The sequence below is a fragment of the Urocampus carinirostris genome, chromosome 9 (assembly GCF_059441175.1).
Source record: "Urocampus carinirostris isolate Australia breed hairy pipefish chromosome 9, RoL_Ucar_1.0, whole genome shotgun sequence".
Classification (NCBI taxonomy): Eukaryota; Metazoa; Chordata; class Actinopteri; order Syngnathiformes; family Syngnathidae; genus Urocampus; species Urocampus carinirostris.
In genome coordinates, this window is record NC_142357.1 from 28545515 (window position 1) to 28563066 (window position 17552).

Sequence of the window (17552 nt, forward strand, 5' to 3'; positions counted from 1 at the left end):
GCAACCAGTTCAGGGTGTCCCCTGCCCACTCCCCGAAAATAGCTGGGATGGACTCCAGAACGCCCGCAACCCTACTGAAGATAAGCGGCGCAGAAAATGGATGGATGGATGGATAGATGGATGGATGGATGGATGGATGATGGAAGGATCGATGAATGGTCATAAGTCATAATAGTGGAATGACAATAGCAGCAACATGACCAAAGTAAGGGTCCGTAAATATAATTAATGAATGAATACCCACTTATAGAGTTGTCTGTATATATTTAATTTGCAAAGAGACTGTGGCTATTTTCAGAGAATATAATATAGAGCGGCACTGCCATATGAATCATGCTGAGTACAAAAACAGCTAACTATAAATGAACGCTGTGAAAAAGCTGTTTTAACAGCACAACAGCACCTTTTCCTGAGACCCCGCGAGTCAAAAGAAAGTTATACAAAGGTGAGCTACGAGGTCTCAACACTGATTCCCAAGCACTGCAAACCTTTCACGTAGGGTGTATTTGTTTACGTTTTTTTCAAAGAATGCCAGGCTGAAATGTCAGCCCTCACACATTTTCAGTTTACCAAATCTGGCCCGCTTTGTAAAAGTTTGGACACCCCTTCTTTAAGGTTTTGCTTTTGTCATATCCCACCCACCAAGTATAAAAGTAATCGTCAACCCTTTGACGTGCATTTGTGCTTTGTTCTCGACATAATTTGTGCCAGGAATATTCTGCAATAAACATAAAAACAACTCTAGCACTTGTTTTACCCGTCTCCCAATCCAGATGTTATAAAAAGGAGAGGAGGAAAAGTTATTCATTTCACATATATCCATCCATTCATTATCTGCACCGCTTATCCTCAGTAGGGTCGCGGGGTATTTCACATATAATATACATGTATTCATTTTTTAATATCTCTAACACTATTCATTTATTACAGGTTATTGCCCAATGACATTCACTCATTCACCCTAACTCAGGAAAAATCCAAATCATCAGGTGAATTTTGCAGATTTGTAAATGTGGAGGGACAGTGTATAAATTAGTGCCATCTAGTGGTAGAAATGATTGCGCATCCCTAAATATTTGCTAATTCCTTTAAGTTTAAAACAATGCATCATTTTGGTGGGTGGGTGTATCCCTCAACCACACGGGTCGTAGGAGCACCATTTCCTAAGGTGTGTCTTGGGCAAGTACAGTCTGGTGCACCCAACCCTGTGGTAAAATTTCAATCACTGGGCATGAAAATTAAATCGATTTCCAGTGGATACAGAGCACTTAGTTTCAAAAACGATAAAAGGTCAGAAAATTGGTTGATTTGTGCAAGATAACCAGAAACTTAAGCTAGTTGTTGGTAGATAAAATACTGGAGCGGATCAGCGCTTGACGTCAGATTAGACTACGGTATACAAATGAATTGTGTATTATACGCAATGTAAAAAAAACGAGAAGTGTTATGCAATATTTTGTGCAGATGAATTAGATACATCATATCAATGCGCTGTGGTTGGCGTTTTCATATAGGCAGTGTCTCACTCTGTCTGTCAAGCATTGGTGGTTCAGTGGTAGAATTCTCGCCTGCCACGCGGGAGGCCCGGGTTCGATTCCCGGCCAATGCAACTTCCTTTTTCAGATTTATTACATTAGAAATTATTCAGAAACAACATTTTGACACAGCTCGAGCGAGAAAAAGTGTCATGCAGTATAAAAGGGAAATTATTTTACATTTGAAATATTCACAAGATTACCAACGAGATGTACATTTTAGCATACGGAAGGACTGTCAGAATTCCCAAACTTTGTCTTTGAAAACAGTACTAACGCGATTCAATGATCAAAAAAAAGAAAACATCTGCAGGAAAACACAGCACTTCAAAACCTCTAGTGATTTTTTGTTTGTCTTTTTATCTCGACCTTTATGTTACATTAAGCAATTTCCCCTGGCATACTTTTGACATTACAAACGGGCATCTGATCAGCTACTGCTTTTTTCCATCATCAGAAATATCCTACAAAAACCTACAAGGCTGTCTCGAGGTCATCTGTTTTCTGTTTGTGAAGCAGTAAAGCTGCTTGCAAATATTAATAATGCATCGATCCTTTACTTTAATATTGATCTTCATACAAAAAAAATCACATTTTTTTCAGCGCCTGTATTTTGAATCGCTTTGTGGTGTACTGAACAGAAAACGTGCTCGTTTTAATATTCAATATATGAGTAGTCCTTGTTGTTTATGAGTAGTTCTGGATCTTGCAATAGGCATATTCATTGATTCATTTGTATCTTACAAAACAAATTTCAATACAAAATGTATTACAGGATTTACTTAGATTTAAAATTGCATTAGGAAATTACAATTATAGACAAATCACAACAAGTTTCGGCCTCTTGGAGGCAGTATCGTGCCGTGAAGGTATGGTGTGCAATGACAACGAAAGTTACGAAAAACAAATTGTTACAAAAAAAAATTCCCAAACATTTGTGATTAGAATGTTTACATCTTACCTTTATGTAATTCGTTGCGTAGCATTTCTGTTCAGATTTTTGTTAATAAAAGAGAACTCCCGGAAACGGGTGCTAAATTTCCTGTTAGCATCTGAATGTACTTCTCCATTGACTTGCTAGCAATAGCACTAAGCTAACTGTATCTTCAAAGGGATTTTTTTTAAGGTTAAAAATGAATTCGACGTAGCTTTTCGTATAATTTGTTTATTTTTACAGTTAACCTCAACTGGAGTACCTTTAAAGGAGCATTGCTAACCTGTAGCATCCCAAGCTTCGGTTTCTTTTTTTCCTGTGGTCAATTGGAGGATGATCGGGGGCGGGGAAAGCTTAGAATATTTATTTATTTATTTTTATTTATTTTTTTAAATTCTTTTTTTCAGTTTTTTTTTCAGAAAGACCACAAGGAAAATATGTAAGTACCAATTAATATTTCCCTTTTAAAAAAATGTTGTTAACTAAGGTCTTGCAGCAGGGCCCCCTCTGGTAAGTGTCGCTCTAGTCTACTGCAACGTTCCCATAATGTAGGAGGAGCAAGAGGACGTTTGCTATGTTTTAAGCAACATTGCAAAAGCCAATGGCTTTATTTTTCTCTAGCGGGAAAGGTCCTGCCAGTATCACAATTCTTTTTTTTTATATCTTCATGTTTTCAACCCTACACATGGAGAACTTGCCAACATGCATATGTGCATTTTACAGTCGATGTCCTCCAGTATTTCATCCTCATGTTGGGCAAAATATTCTCAAATATGTGAAGTTCAAGATAATTTTGAATCACAATTTTTGTATTTTTGTGCACTAGTGTTATGTTGTCCTTTCTCCAACTACAGATACTTTTTTATTATTATAGGTATCATTTTTATAGTTTTTTTCCCTAAAAACAAGATAAAAATATAGTAAATCTTGAAAAAAGTTCCAGCAAAATGATAAACCAAAATGTATACCTGCCAACCGGCATAATATAGCAGTAGATTTTCTCACGCACTCTATATTTTTAGACTTGAAAAACAATCAATCTCCACAATATTAAAAAAAAAATAGTTTGCACAACAAGTCCTTGTTTAAAACCAGAAGTGTCAAACTTTTGATAATACGGAAATCTAATGCGATCGTTAGAGCGGTTTATTCATGCACAAATAAAGAAGCCATAGAAAATTAGCAGAAGTAAATGGAAGGAGACTAAGAGGAAGGCCGCGATTGACGGGGATGGATGCTGTTATGAGTGCACTGGAGGAAAGAGGTCTAAATGAAGTGGAAGCTAAAGCTCTTGTCGATGATAGGAATGAGTGGAGAGGTGTTGTGAAAGGATAGTTTGATGTTTGGACGTGTTCTAAGGGATGGGCAGGGCACCAGTATGATGCTGCAGAGGTAAACCAGTGAAAGCTGTTGGGCCCTGCTGTTGAACAGAAGAATGTGTTGTGTCACCCTGACCCAGGTGACATGGCCCCTTTCTTGTGTCCCGTTTCATCTGGAGGCACGAAGGCATGACCAACTTGGGTGCCAAGGTGCTTAACTTGTTGAGTCAAGATTTTTTGTTGTTGTTTGAATTTGAATAAGCAGTAGATTGTTATTAAAAAGTGACGGGTATTTTTTAGGGGACAAACGTGTAAAGCAGGAGTGTTGACAGGTATGAAAATGTATAACCTGTATTATCTCCTGAGCATCCTGTCAGATCAGGCAACATGATAACATGAAACTGGTGGAATCTTTAAACATTTTTGACAAACGGTGTGCCATACAATTTTTTAAACGAAAAAAAGTAAGCTTTATTTTCAAAAAAGGTTGAAAAACATTGCTCTAAGCGATCTTTGTGTGGCCTTTAGAATCCGGACATGTAGGCAATAAGCTCCCGGAACAGGTCTCAGTCAGGGTGATGACGGGTCACGGTTTGACAAAGAGCATCATCCCCTGCATGCAGAATTGCACATAAATATTCTCTGATGAGTCTGTGGACATTATTATGGCATTTTCCTGCTTTTATTACAGGTCATAGCTATCTGAAAAACAGCCAGGTGATAAGCCATGGAGCAGGAGTCTCAAATGTAATTTACTTGGGGATTGTCGGAGCTAGAGTCTGGATGAGATTTCCACAAGAAAACCTCAGATAAAAACATTAGACCTTACGGAAATGTCTTTTTTGAAAAATGCTACACAAAATAAGCTGTGAAACGTGAAGAAATAATATGAAACTAAATCAATCAATCAGTAATTGATGAATACATATTTTGAGTGGGCTTTTTTTTGAGTGGCGCACAATTATTTCAGTTAGGTGAGGCTAATGTAATGTAAAATAAATGCAAATCTTTTGGGCCAACAACTATTTTAAAACATGCATGTTTATATAGTTCATGTATTTGTGCCTGTTTAGTTTCTTCAAAATACTTATTTTTTTAATGATTATGAGGCGCTAAATAATGCACAATGCTGGCATCCAGTTCAGGGTTTCCCCTGCCTGAAGATGGCTGGCCAAGGCTCAAGCACCCCCGCGAACCCGATGTGGATAAGTGGTGAAAAAAATGGATGGATGGTCCCATTAAATACATGTCAACTCAAAGAATTTCCAAGCAAGAGGTTGTTCGGGCCTCTACCAGTCTAAATATTGCATTTTTATTCGTAGAATGAGTTACTTAACAATCCAAATTTACTTATTACGGCGGGGGCATCAAACTATCATCCTATTGGCCGCAATTGGCCCCTTTCATGGAGAAGGGCATTTTTCTTTTAGCACAGTATGACTGTAATTCGAAAGGTACACGGCTAACATTACAAAATATAAATTGAAGTCTGCTTTTTGGTGGACATCATGTTTTCCTGTTATCTAGCCCCGGGTAGTTTGCGCTTTAAAGAGGTGGGCATTTTTTGCCGCCATCTAGATGGAAAATTTTGCAAACATAATTAGTTAGCGGTTGTGTTGCTTGAAGCTAGTGTTGACCATGCTTACCCTCGTGGGACCTTTAGGTGGGCGTCTAATACCCGAGAGTCGGGGTACTGCCACTTCTTTATCTTTTTTGCTCTCCCTCGCTTTCAAATGGAAGTCAGTACAAAATATTCCGTGACAATTTTATGTTGTGGGGTCCCCTACAAGTCTATACACGACATTTTGTGTTTAAAGAACAAGATTAAACAGCATAAAATATCTATCTGTTTGTATCAATCTCAAGTTGCGGCAATTTTGAAATTGCAGTTGAGTGAAGTAGTGCTGTAATGATTACCATTGTCTGTATTGTCATCATAAATCAATAATAGGAATACTCAACAATGAATTTTATTGTTGACTATTGTTGCAAGACACATTTTTCCAACAGAGTGAGGCATCTTACATGATTATAATCTCTCCTAAGAGTCGTTCATGCGCAATTGCACTTCTGTCTCTGGCAGTAACACACAAAAATAACAGCGTCAACACCACGTTCACATACCAAAACATATTAATTTTGGGAGTATTTTATTTAGCCTGAATACGGCCAGTAAAAATGTTATCATGGCAGTAACCTCGGTGACACACTAACCTTTTAAAGGAAATGCACGGTGGACAGTTGAACGAAACTGAGTCTGACTCGCCTCTGTAAGATTCATCTAACATCCGAGCCAATAAAAAGTTTTGATGACATGCATTGTACATTTTGTATACGTACAGTATATTTTGTTCTAAAAGAGAGCTTGAACGTTATACCAGGCTGTTCCTAAAAAAACATATTTGGAATCAAATCCATGCAGTCTGTAGTCTGTTGGATTTCAAACTATTTAGAATGCATACTGTAAATCATTTTGTTACAGAGTTAGGACCAATCATTACCTCGTAAATCAGGTAAAATGCAATTGGTTGTTGTGTGAAGCCTAACCATTTGTGATGTCATCTTCACTTGACAGAGTTCTTAAAATGGTCGCCTTTAGAGATGGATTAAAACGGCTAGATTTTGATTTTTAACTCATATTAAGCTATAGAATATAAGTGTGATTTAAAGCCAATATTTAAACAGTTCCACTGAGGTTTCAGATTGAATCTCAGAGGGCAGAGCATTCCACAGCACCGGGGCCCAAATGAATAACGCTCTCGAATCTGCGGATCTCTTCTTGGCTCTTAGGTTACTAGCAGGGCAGCATTTTCCGAGTGAAGGCTCCGAGCAGACACATAGGGTAAAACTAAATCTCAGAGATATGTGGAGTAAATGTATGCGAAATTTTGTATTATACCAACAGAACCTTCAAGTCACATCTTAAGCTAAGAGGTAGCCAATGCAGGTTAGCTATAGCGGGGTAATGTGATCAAACATTTTTTTTACTTTTGGGTTTTGACTGAGTAACTCTGGGTGATATTACATTTGTCAATGTTCATAGCTGTGTTTGAAAACAAGTCACCACATTTATATATGGACCAATAATTAACTTTTTAGTCTTTTCAGGGTTGAGGCACAAAAAGTTAAGTGACTACCATCTTTTTATCTCAGGCGGGGCAGATCTCCAAATTTCCACAATTTCCTCCTCTGAAAGATTCAGTTGAGTGCCATCTGCATGGCAATGGATACTGATATTATACGGGGGTTTTTAAGGGTTATTGATCTATCTTCGTTATTCATTATCCATTATCCGTTATCGGTCAGTTCATAATACGCTACAAAGCCTAGGAGCCGGGACACTTACTCTCAGCCAAAAGGCCAAGCTAAGGTCCTAGCCCTAAAGCCTTGCTGCGATCATTGCGAATGCACCGTTCCCGGAGGTACTGCAATACCGGGCCGATGCGTGGAGTGGACAGAGCAAGCTCTTATTCCATCTCCGGAATGCAAAAATCAAAGATCATGGCAAAGGCCAAGGCAAAAGTTAAGGTCCTGGCTTTACAGCCTTGCTGATATTATACTTGAAAACGATATCACCTAACGGAAGCATATAAATGCTGAAGAGAAGGGAACCAAGTACTGAGCCCTGTGGAACACTACTGGTAACACTAAAGGTCTCACAGGTCACACAATTCGTTCTATCTGAGAGATAGGATCTGAACCATGAGAGGACAGTTCCTGAAAGACCAATCCATTTTTCCCAGCCTATCTAGTATGATAGTATTGTCCACTGTGTCAAAGGCAGCACTGAGATCCAGCAGCAGCAACAGTGATGAAGCAATGGAGTCCATTACCATGAGAAGATCATTGTTTACTTTAACCAGGGCTGTCTCAGTAGAGTGATTTGCCCTGAATCCTGACTGCATAAATTTAAAAAGATATTTCCCAGACATCAAAATATTCAGCTGCTCCGCCACAACTTTTTAAAGTACTTTAGAAAGAAATGGTAGGTTTGACACAGGTCTGTAATTACATAGCTTTTTTGAGTCAAGGTTGGGTCGTTTTTAGTGTAGGTGTAATGACAGCGGACTCAAAAAACACCTGAGGACACCAATAAGTAGATAATATTTCAAACTGAAGGTCCAAGGACCCCAAAAAAATCTTTAATCAACGAGCTCGGAAGTGGGTCAAACAGGCGAGTAGTCGGTTTGGCCGTACTCACCAGCTGTGTAAGATTACACATGTGTTTGACACATGTGTGCTAGCTGTTCTTGTTAGCCGCTTAAGCTTACCCCAGTGGCTATCTTTGACATTCATCCCTGATAAAACACATTGGGTTTTATTAAAATGTTCCTCACTTTCACTAGTATACAATGCAGATCAAGAGATATGAAAACAAAGTTGCAGAGAGTGGGAGGCTTGTAAATTAAAAAACAAACAGAATGCGGGACACAAAGCACACCATAAAAATATAATTCACAATAAAAATGCAGGTAATGTACTTGTATCCCTGAACACACTGGGTTTGTGATGTCAGGAAGAAAAAAATCCTGCCTCTTGTGTGTATTTGAGCGGATGACTGAGTGTTGTCTGCTTGCACCTTTCTATTCTGCTGCAATTGTTTTTCATCTTCTTGATATAAATTGACTGATGCTTGTATTCGTTTCATTTCACAGGAGCAATACTTAATTTTTGGACATGTACTGTATGTTCACCCACTGGATGTCTTCTCAGTATCGCAGCAAGTCACTCGAATGTCATGAAATGTTTGTTTTCCTTAAGGGACAGTATGTTTCACCAGTTAGGAAAACCCTATTGAGATGGGAAATCAGCACAGTATGTACTAGTTGTCTACAATTTGCAAGCAACCTTTATGAAACAGAGCTACTTTTATTTGTTACTGGGTAGTGCAAAGGGCTATCAGGTTGATACGGATTCCTAATAGCATGCATTCCTATTAGCAACTTATGTTGTTATTATTTTATTATTATGTTATTAACGGTTCACAAGCCCTTTAACCAACTGGATGGTAGGGGCACCACTTCCAGTGTTGTGCCTTTGGCAAGTACAGCCTGACGGCGCCCATCCGTCTCCAGGCCAGTTTTTTGAGTAGTGGTTTGCTGCCCCACATGAAACAGATGGTACTGGTTTCCGTGGTTAACAGTAGCAGGAGAACCATCTTGATCTGACTCAGATACAGCACCTCTATCATCTGGTCGCAGTTGTGCTTGAGTGTAAAGCGTCGTACCGCTCTTCAGAGATGAGCCAGACTTTGACATTGACGCGCAGTGACGTATAGACAATACCGATGCTAGATCCTAAATCACTGGGCGGAAACTCTTTTGTTCAGAAACATAGAGTATCACATTGTGCAATACGCATTGCATCACTTGTGACTTTTACATATTTATTTTTTTTAAACTTTGGCGATGACACTAGGTCCTTCTCTTTTGTGACATATTAAAGGCTCAAAGGCCCCTTGTCCAATAAAGGACTTTGAATGTCATACTTTTTTGTATCCATATTCAAATTAAGTGTGTATTTAACTGACTAAATACGAATACAATAATGACATGTTTCCTTCAAAAATAAAAAATAAATGATTTGAAATAAGTAACATAAATAAATAAAGTAACATAAATAAGTAATTGAATAGAATTGTCACTTTAAAAAGACATAAATAATTCAATGAAGTGGTTCCAAATGAAGATGTACTCACCAAGCAACTGTCGATAACTAAAATGATTCCATGAAAAAATAAATTAAAAACACGCCCACTAATTTGCCTTATCTTCAATGAATGTACAACTGTTTTGCCTCTACTCTTTGTAAGAAATTAAGTTCAACAATATGTTTTGGGAAATATGATTTTATTAAATTTTGCACATGACCCTTCCGAGGAAAGTGTCCACGATTTATGGTTGAGCTTTGGATAACATCATCCATCTATCCATTATCTTAATGTTTGCTTATCCTCAGTAGGGTCCCAGGGGTGCTGGAGCCTATCCCAGCCGTCTTTGGGCAGTGGGCAGGGGACACCCTCAACTGGTAGCCAGCCAGTCGCAGGGCACACAGGAACAGACAACTCACTTGTCATTCACACCTAAGGACAATTTGGACCGGCCAATTAACCTGACATGCATGTTTTTGGAATGTAGGAGGAAACTGGAGTGCCTGGAGGAAACCCCGCAAGCTTGGGGAGAACATGCAAACCCTGCACAGGAAGACTGGTAGCTGGATTTTAACCCATGACCTCAGAACTGTTCAGCGGGAGCTCTAACCACTTAGCTGCCGTGCCGCCCTGGGTAACATCAAACGAAATGTATCGAAAACAAAAAGTATGTTATTTGGGATACCGCAATAAAGATGTTGAAATACAAATACAGATATGTAATGTTCAATTGAAAGTATGAGAAATAATATAAATGTTTGAAAAACATTTCTTAAGAATAGCCTGTGGTCACATCATTAATTAATGTTTGCCATTACGCACCAGGTTATAATTATTTGAAGAATAGGTCTCTGGAACGAGACTGGTGGAAACAATTCTTGGCCTGGAGAGGGATGGGTGCCCCCAGGCTGGACATGCCCAAGGCACACCAACGGAAATGAAACCCCTACAACCCTAGTAGTTAAGGGATAACTAAACCAAATTCAAACCAAGTAGTGAAAATAGGCTCAGTTAACTACTAATACATCTGCCTTGTATTAGTAATTTAGATATAGAAAGAATAGGCTAATTTAAAATTTGGGTTGAAGAATTGACCATATATATGTAAAGACACTAATTATGTTATGATCTTTGATCATTTTTGATGTCCTAGAAAATCACAATGACCCATCACTGGTGAGCTATTTTCAGAACCTGTTTGCAGGTTACTCAGTTGTCTTTTATGGTGTGTTGGTGACCCCTAGTCTAAAAGTTGCGTCAGTCAAAGTGCTTATGTTGAAACTTTTACGAGTGAAGTTCTGGGCCTGCAGTATAGAATAGAAGAATATAATTTACTTTTATTGTCATTCTTTGTAACCATGCACACAGAACGACACCTGACCCGTACAGTTAAACTGTAGCGAGCCGATGCAGCCGCAGCCAATCAGGGCGCAGCCATTTTAGTCTTTAGGTCGAGCGCTAAGCAGGGAGGCAATTAGTACCAATGTTGTAAGTCTTAGGGGCCGGTCACACAGACATTTGCGGCTGAATCACGGCAAAAATTTTGCGTTTTTTTTTTTTTTGCCCGTGGTTGCCCGCGATGGAAAATGCGCAAAATTGGCCAACCCGCTGTTCATCGGTGGTATGCCCGCAAAACACGCCGGCGACTGTTCCGCTTCCTCATCGCGTCATTTCTGCGTCATTTTCTCGTGTGGACCACGGGTATAAAAGCTCCCGAGCCGGTGTTGTGCCCAAATTCGACTCCTACGCAACACCCCCAGCCCCCCACCCCCTCGCGTGAACGCGCATTCTGCTGCGATCGCTTTTGTTGTAAGCGTACATTGACGTTGGTGACTTTTTCATCCGCGTTAACAAACGCATTTTGTAGAATACGATCGCACTTTATTGTTTAAATAAACGCGTTATATAGACTAGGATCTCCCAATTGTTATAATTAGCTCGCTTTATTGTTTTAATAAGCGTTTTATATAGAATACGATCGCTTTTGTTGGAAGCGCAGCAGAATGCGCGTTCACGCGAGGGGGGGGATTTACCGTTCGATTACGTTCACAACAAAAACAAAGACGGAATGGTTTAAGTTGTATTACATTCCCAACAAATGCAAGACGAAGTGGTTTTGGTTATATGTTCGCCATTACATTCCCTAAAAGTGAGATAAAACGAGGTAAAAGTGGGGATGCGAATCTCGACAGGGATGCATTTCTCGGATAACACCGGGCTGTAGAAATCATAACCGCTCAAACACAGTCCAGTGAAGATCAAGATTTCAAGCTATGACATCATTTTTATTTTATTATCTTGAAAAGAAATGTCAAGAAATAAAAATGGATTAAGACGAGGTCACTATGCTGACGGGGATCCATGTTCACCCCCTTGACGTCTCGAGCACAACTGACGTGTGCTCTGCAAATCGCGCTGTATATACGCGGAGAAAGGCGTTTGACTGTCACACGCGTAACACGCTAATTTCACGTAATAACACCGCGATACAGGCGCAGAACATGCTATTACCATGCTCCACCCACGATTACCCGCTGAAATTTCCCGTCCTACCCATGTGTAACCACGCCCTGGCCGCGGCCAGAGCACGTCGTTCCGTGTCATTTCCGCGTCATTACCTCGTGTTGACCACGTGTGCGGCACGCGGTTTAACACGTGCTCAAACTTTTGAGCAGCTCAAAAGTTTTGCACGCGGCCAACCACGTGTGAATTTCCGACCGCGAGTAAAGCACTGCTGTATCTCGTCTATATGGCGGTCTCAAAACGTCCAACAGCGCCCAACAGCATCTGCTTCACAGAAAATTCTGGCCGTGGTTCATCCTTGATACGCTCGTGAAAGGCTGTGTACCCGCGCTCTGAAGAATTGAGCAGCGCAAAACTTTTTCGCGCTGCCACCCGCGCGCGAATTTCCGACCTCGTGTTAAGCACTGCTGTATCTCGTCTGAATGGCGATCTCAATGCGTCCAATAGCGTCCGCCTCAAAGGCAGAAATTTCTGGCCGTGATTCAGCCGCAAATGTCTGTGTGACCGGCCCCTTAAGTATGACTCAGCCGAGGTTTGAACCAGCGACCTCCCAGTCTCGGAGCGGGCGCCCAACCATCTAGGCTACCGAGCTGGTATGTGCCAATGTAACCGCGGTGTACCTGTCCCACCAAAGATCCACATCCACGCTGGACTGGATGATGAGGTTTTTATTACAGTTTCTGCAGATGAAATGAGTCACAACATTAGCTTCTCTGCTGGCTTTGATCTCTTTGATCTCGGCAGCTCGCTCTGTAGACTGCCCAAAGCATATCAAAGAGCTTTCTTCTCAATTTACATAAAATACATTTTAGAATATCACAATACATTTTTACATCCATTTTAACAAGATACTTTTAACAAGAGATCGTATAGTGGTTTTATTTTTAACTTTTACAATTAATTCAACATATTTTTCTTTAGTCAGAATTTAACCAACATCATCCTTTTTATATATATGAGAAAATAGAATTAATAACAATAATGAGTATAAAAATTGATACAATTTACCTGCAGATGAAATGAGTCACAACATTATGTCTACAGTTGTTATTTTAAATCTAACAAATAAAATATTTATAGAATAGAATTAGAATTTGGATTTATAATATTTTATATTGGAACATTTTAAATGATTTTTCATTTTGTGTGCAGCATTGAACCAATGCTTTTATTTTCCGCCCAGCCATTGGAATTTTACCGACCTGATTACGTGAGTTTTATTGTCGTTGTGATTTGGTTCATCTGGGGTTTGACAGTTTGGTTATTTAGTTCTTTGACCACTACAGACCGGCACAAGTGAAGGTGAGAGGCAGATTTCTCGCTCATAAAAATGCCTTACTCTAAAACAAATGTCCTCACCCCCGCCTCATATCCACCCTCACATACATTTCTAAAATGATAGCTGCACCCCTGCACAATGAGGTTATGACACAATTTCTTTCACAATTTCAAAGCAGTTGTATATTTCCAAAACACAAACATAAATGTAATTAGAAAAGTCATTTTGATTTGTTGTGGTACGGGCGCCTCGCATGAGGGATAATAAAACAAATGAAACCCTCAGAGACTTGATTAGCTCAAATGTACGTACACTTACTCCTGTAAATCATTGACGTTAAAAACAATGAAAATAATGAGGATTCTGGATTATTTTTGTATCCCCCCTATAAAAGCAAGTAAGATCCTAGACATTATAGACATCACAGCTAGGGCCAATAGCCAGTTTTTGATCATTGCTCACTGCAGCCAGAGCCCACACGCCAGTGCAAACGCTAGACAGAACCTAAGATTATCATAGAAATCGTTAGCAAGAAATTGGTTGGAACTGGAAAACCAAATCTCTCCTTTTCTTCGTTTTGATAGTGTGATTTAAAGTGGACGAAAAACACAATCTCAACAAGTTTGGGTGAGGTTTGTTTCCGTTTATCGTAGTATTAAAAGCTTGCTTTAACCCAGACAGGCCACCTGGAGTTTTTTGGGGCGTTATTTTTCCACGATAGAGTCAGAAATTATGTTATAAGTGATTACTTTTGGATTTGAGATTCCCTGAATTGAACATCGAATTGTGTTTTTGTGCTTATTTGATGAAACTTCTTGTCATTCATTTGAATTTGTCATTTAAATTTGAAGTGTATTATACCGTGACTTTAACTTCTGACACAAAAACATTTTAGGTTGATTCTAAAATCCTATCGGTGCGCAAAAAAATACATTTTGCAACAAATAATAGGTTTATTAACCAAAATTAGAGTATGGGATGTCACAAAAGTGTCATGAATCGGAACAGGATCAGGACCAAAATGCGTGACGTTTCTCACACAAGCCTTTTATTTTACGGGAAACAGGGAGTCATGCACGTTAGGCAGCCAGTCTGGCGTAGAATGATAGGAAGCCAGAGGCCGACGAAATCGATACCAATTGCATGAGTGGATATCGGACAGATGGGTCGATACCGGACAGGACGGGAGAGGCAGGATTGATATCAAAACAGGATATCGAAATTAAACATCAAACATTCCGGTTGTATCCACCAACTCTGTTTGTCCCTCACCCCCCTCATCATCACCCCCCCTCCGAAGGAAGACAAAGCCTACTTACAACAAAGACAGTTAGTTCTTTGTTCCTTTATCTCTTTGTTTCCTTATCCTCACTGTAAATGTGGAACTGGAGTCGTCCAATTTCGTTGTCACAGCATATCCCATGTTGTAACAATGACAATAAAGGCAAAATTTATTCTATCTATTCTATTCTAAACATGTTTGTACTCCTCACCCGGTTGCTGCCACACATGCTTCACACCATCGGAGTCAAAAATTAATCTTTGTCTCATCAGACCAGAGTATAAGTAAGCCATGGCCTTTGTTAGCATACTCTATAGTAAATTCTATTCTATTCTATTTATTTCATTGTGTCTTAGTGATGTTTCTTCAGTGATGTTCTTTTAAACATTGTAATGAAATCTCTTCAGAAATGTCAGGGGTGTACTCACTTTTGTGATGTACTGCAGCTGTCCAGTCATTAAACTGAAATAGAAATAGAACAGGGTCATTAAACGAAGATTAACAAAACTTAGAACTTCACATTCTACACCCTATATCAAGTAAGTGTCAAGAACCGGAACAGGATCAGGACCCAAATGCGTGACGTTTCTCACACAAGCCTTTTATTGTACGGGAAATGGGGAGTCATGCACGTTAGGCAGCAGTCTGGCGTGGAATGATAGGAAGCCAGAGGCCGTCTGGATCGATACCAATTGCCCGAGCAGATATCGGACCGATGGGGTCGATAACGGACAGGACGGGACAGGAGGATTGATATCAAAACAGGGTATCGAAATCAAACAGGACAAACTAGACGGGAACGAAACTGGAAACCGATATTAAACAACTGGACGGGCAGGACTGATATCAAAACAGGGTACCGAAATTAAAGAGGTGAAACTTGACGGGAACGAAACTGCAGACCGATATTCGACTGGACAAAATAAACGGGAACCATACCGGACAGGAAATACCAACAGGAAACAGGACAGAGTCAAATCTCAAGACTTACAAAGGAAGAGTGAAAGCACTGAGCTTAAATAGACGGAAAGCCTATCCGTCAACGAGCCGCAGATGGCGCCACACGGCCAATTGGGCGCCATGGCAACTGTGACAGTAAGAGTGTTATTTTACTATAATTTGTTTAATGTTGTCTGTTTCATCAAATTGCTGGCTTTTGCCCAAATCAATTTTGACTCTGGCATTTTCTCAATTATTTTTACCACTCATCAAACCAAGAACAGGTCCAGTAGCTTTTCTTCCATCTGCCAAACAGCATATACTGGACTGTCTCAGAAAATTAGAATATTGTGATAAAGTTCTTTATTTTCTGTAATGCAATTAAAAAAACAAAAATGTCATACATTCTGGATTCATTACACATCAACTGAACTATTTCAAGCCTTTTATTATTTTAATATTGCTGAATTTGGCTTACAGCTTAAAAAAACTCAAAAATCCTATCTCAAAATATTAGAATATCATGAAAAAGTATACAAGTAGGCTATTCAACTAATCACCTGAATCATCTAATTAACTCGAAACACCTTGCGAGGTTTCCTGAGCCTTAAAAACACTCAGCTTGGTTCAGCAAACTAAATCACAAGTATGGGGAAGACTGCTGATCTGACTGCTGTCAAGAGGACCATCATTGATACCCTCCATCAGGAGGGTAAGACACAAAAAAAAAAATTCTCAAAGAGCAGGCTGTTCACAGAGTGCAGTTTCAAAGCATATCCACAAAAAGTCTGTTGGAAGGGAAAAATGTGGCCGGAAACGCTGCACAACCAAGAGAGATGACCGCAGCCTTAACAAAATTGTGAAGAAGAGCCGCTTCCAGAATTTGGGGGAGCTTTGAAGACAGTGGGCTGAGGCTGGAGTCCAGGTATCAAAAGCCACAGTTCACAGACGTGTCCGGGAAATGGGCTACAATAGCCGTATTCCCATGGTCAAGCCACTTCTGAACTCAAGACAACGGAAGAAGCGTCTGACTTGGGCTATGGAGAAGAAGCACTGGACAGTTGCAGAGTGGTCCAAAGTCCTCTTTTCAGACGAAAGCAAGTTTTGCATTTCATTTGGAAGTCAAGGCGCCAGAGTCTGGAGAAAGGCTGGAGAGGAGCAAAATCCAAGTTGCTTGAAATCCAGTGTGAAGTTCCCACAGTCAGCAATGGTTTGGGGAGCCATGTCAGCTGCTGGTGTTGGTCCACTGTGTTTCATCAAGTCCAGAGTAAATGCAATTGTGTACCAAGAGATTTTAGAGCACTACATGCTTCCATCTGCTGAAAAGCTCTGTGGAGATGAGGATTTCATTTTCCAGCATGATCTGGCACCTGCCCACAGTGCCAAAACCACCAGTAACTGGTGCACTGACCATGGCATCACTGTCCTTGATTGGCCTGCTAATTCCCCTGACCTGAACCCCATCAAGAATTTGTAGGGTATAGTTAAGAAGAAGATGAAAGACACCAGACCTACAAATGCAAATGAGCTGAAGGCCGCTATCGAAGCATCCTGGGCATCAATAACACCTCAGCAATGCCACAGGCTGATTGCCTCCATGCCACGCCGGATTGATGCAGTAATCCGTGCAAAAGGATTCCCAACCAAGTACTGAGTGCATCAATGGACATTTTCAAATGTTTGATTTAGTTTTGCTGTTATAAAATTATTTTTTTACTTGGTCTGAGGAAGTATTCTAATATTTTGAGATAGGATTTTTGAGTTTTTTTCAGCTGTAAGCCAAAATCAGCAATATTCAAATAATAAAAGGCTTGAAATAGTTCAGTTGATGTGTAATGAATCCAGAATGTATGACATTTTTGTTTTTTTAATTGCATTACAGAAAATAAAGAACTTTATCACAATATTCTAATTTTCTGAGACAGTCCAGTAGGTGCTACAGTTTTATTCTTCAAGTTGAATGCCATTACAAGGGAAAACAGCAGGAGAACATCCAGAACATCGGATATTTCATGTCAATACCCGAGTTGTGCCAATGGCACTTTGGTCTCCTTACAAATGAGCTAACCTTCACACCGAGCAAACGTGAGA

General features: G+C 39.8%; 2 non-coding genes across 2 annotated transcripts; one reads left to right on the forward strand and one right to left on the reverse strand.

Moving 5' to 3' along the window:
* The first annotated feature begins 1538 nt into the window (after nucleotides 1-1538).
* Nucleotides 1539-1609, forward strand: trnag-gcc (transfer RNA glycine (anticodon GCC)). The gene has a single exon. It is a non-coding gene; the product is annotated as a tRNA-Gly (tRNA).
* A 5579-nt stretch (nucleotides 1610-7188) lies between these two features.
* Nucleotides 7189-7372, reverse strand: LOC148359986 (U2 spliceosomal RNA). The gene has a single exon (XR_015851442.1). It is a non-coding gene; the product is annotated as a U2 spliceosomal RNA (small nuclear RNA).
* Between the last annotated feature and the right edge of the window lie 10180 nt (nucleotides 7373-17552).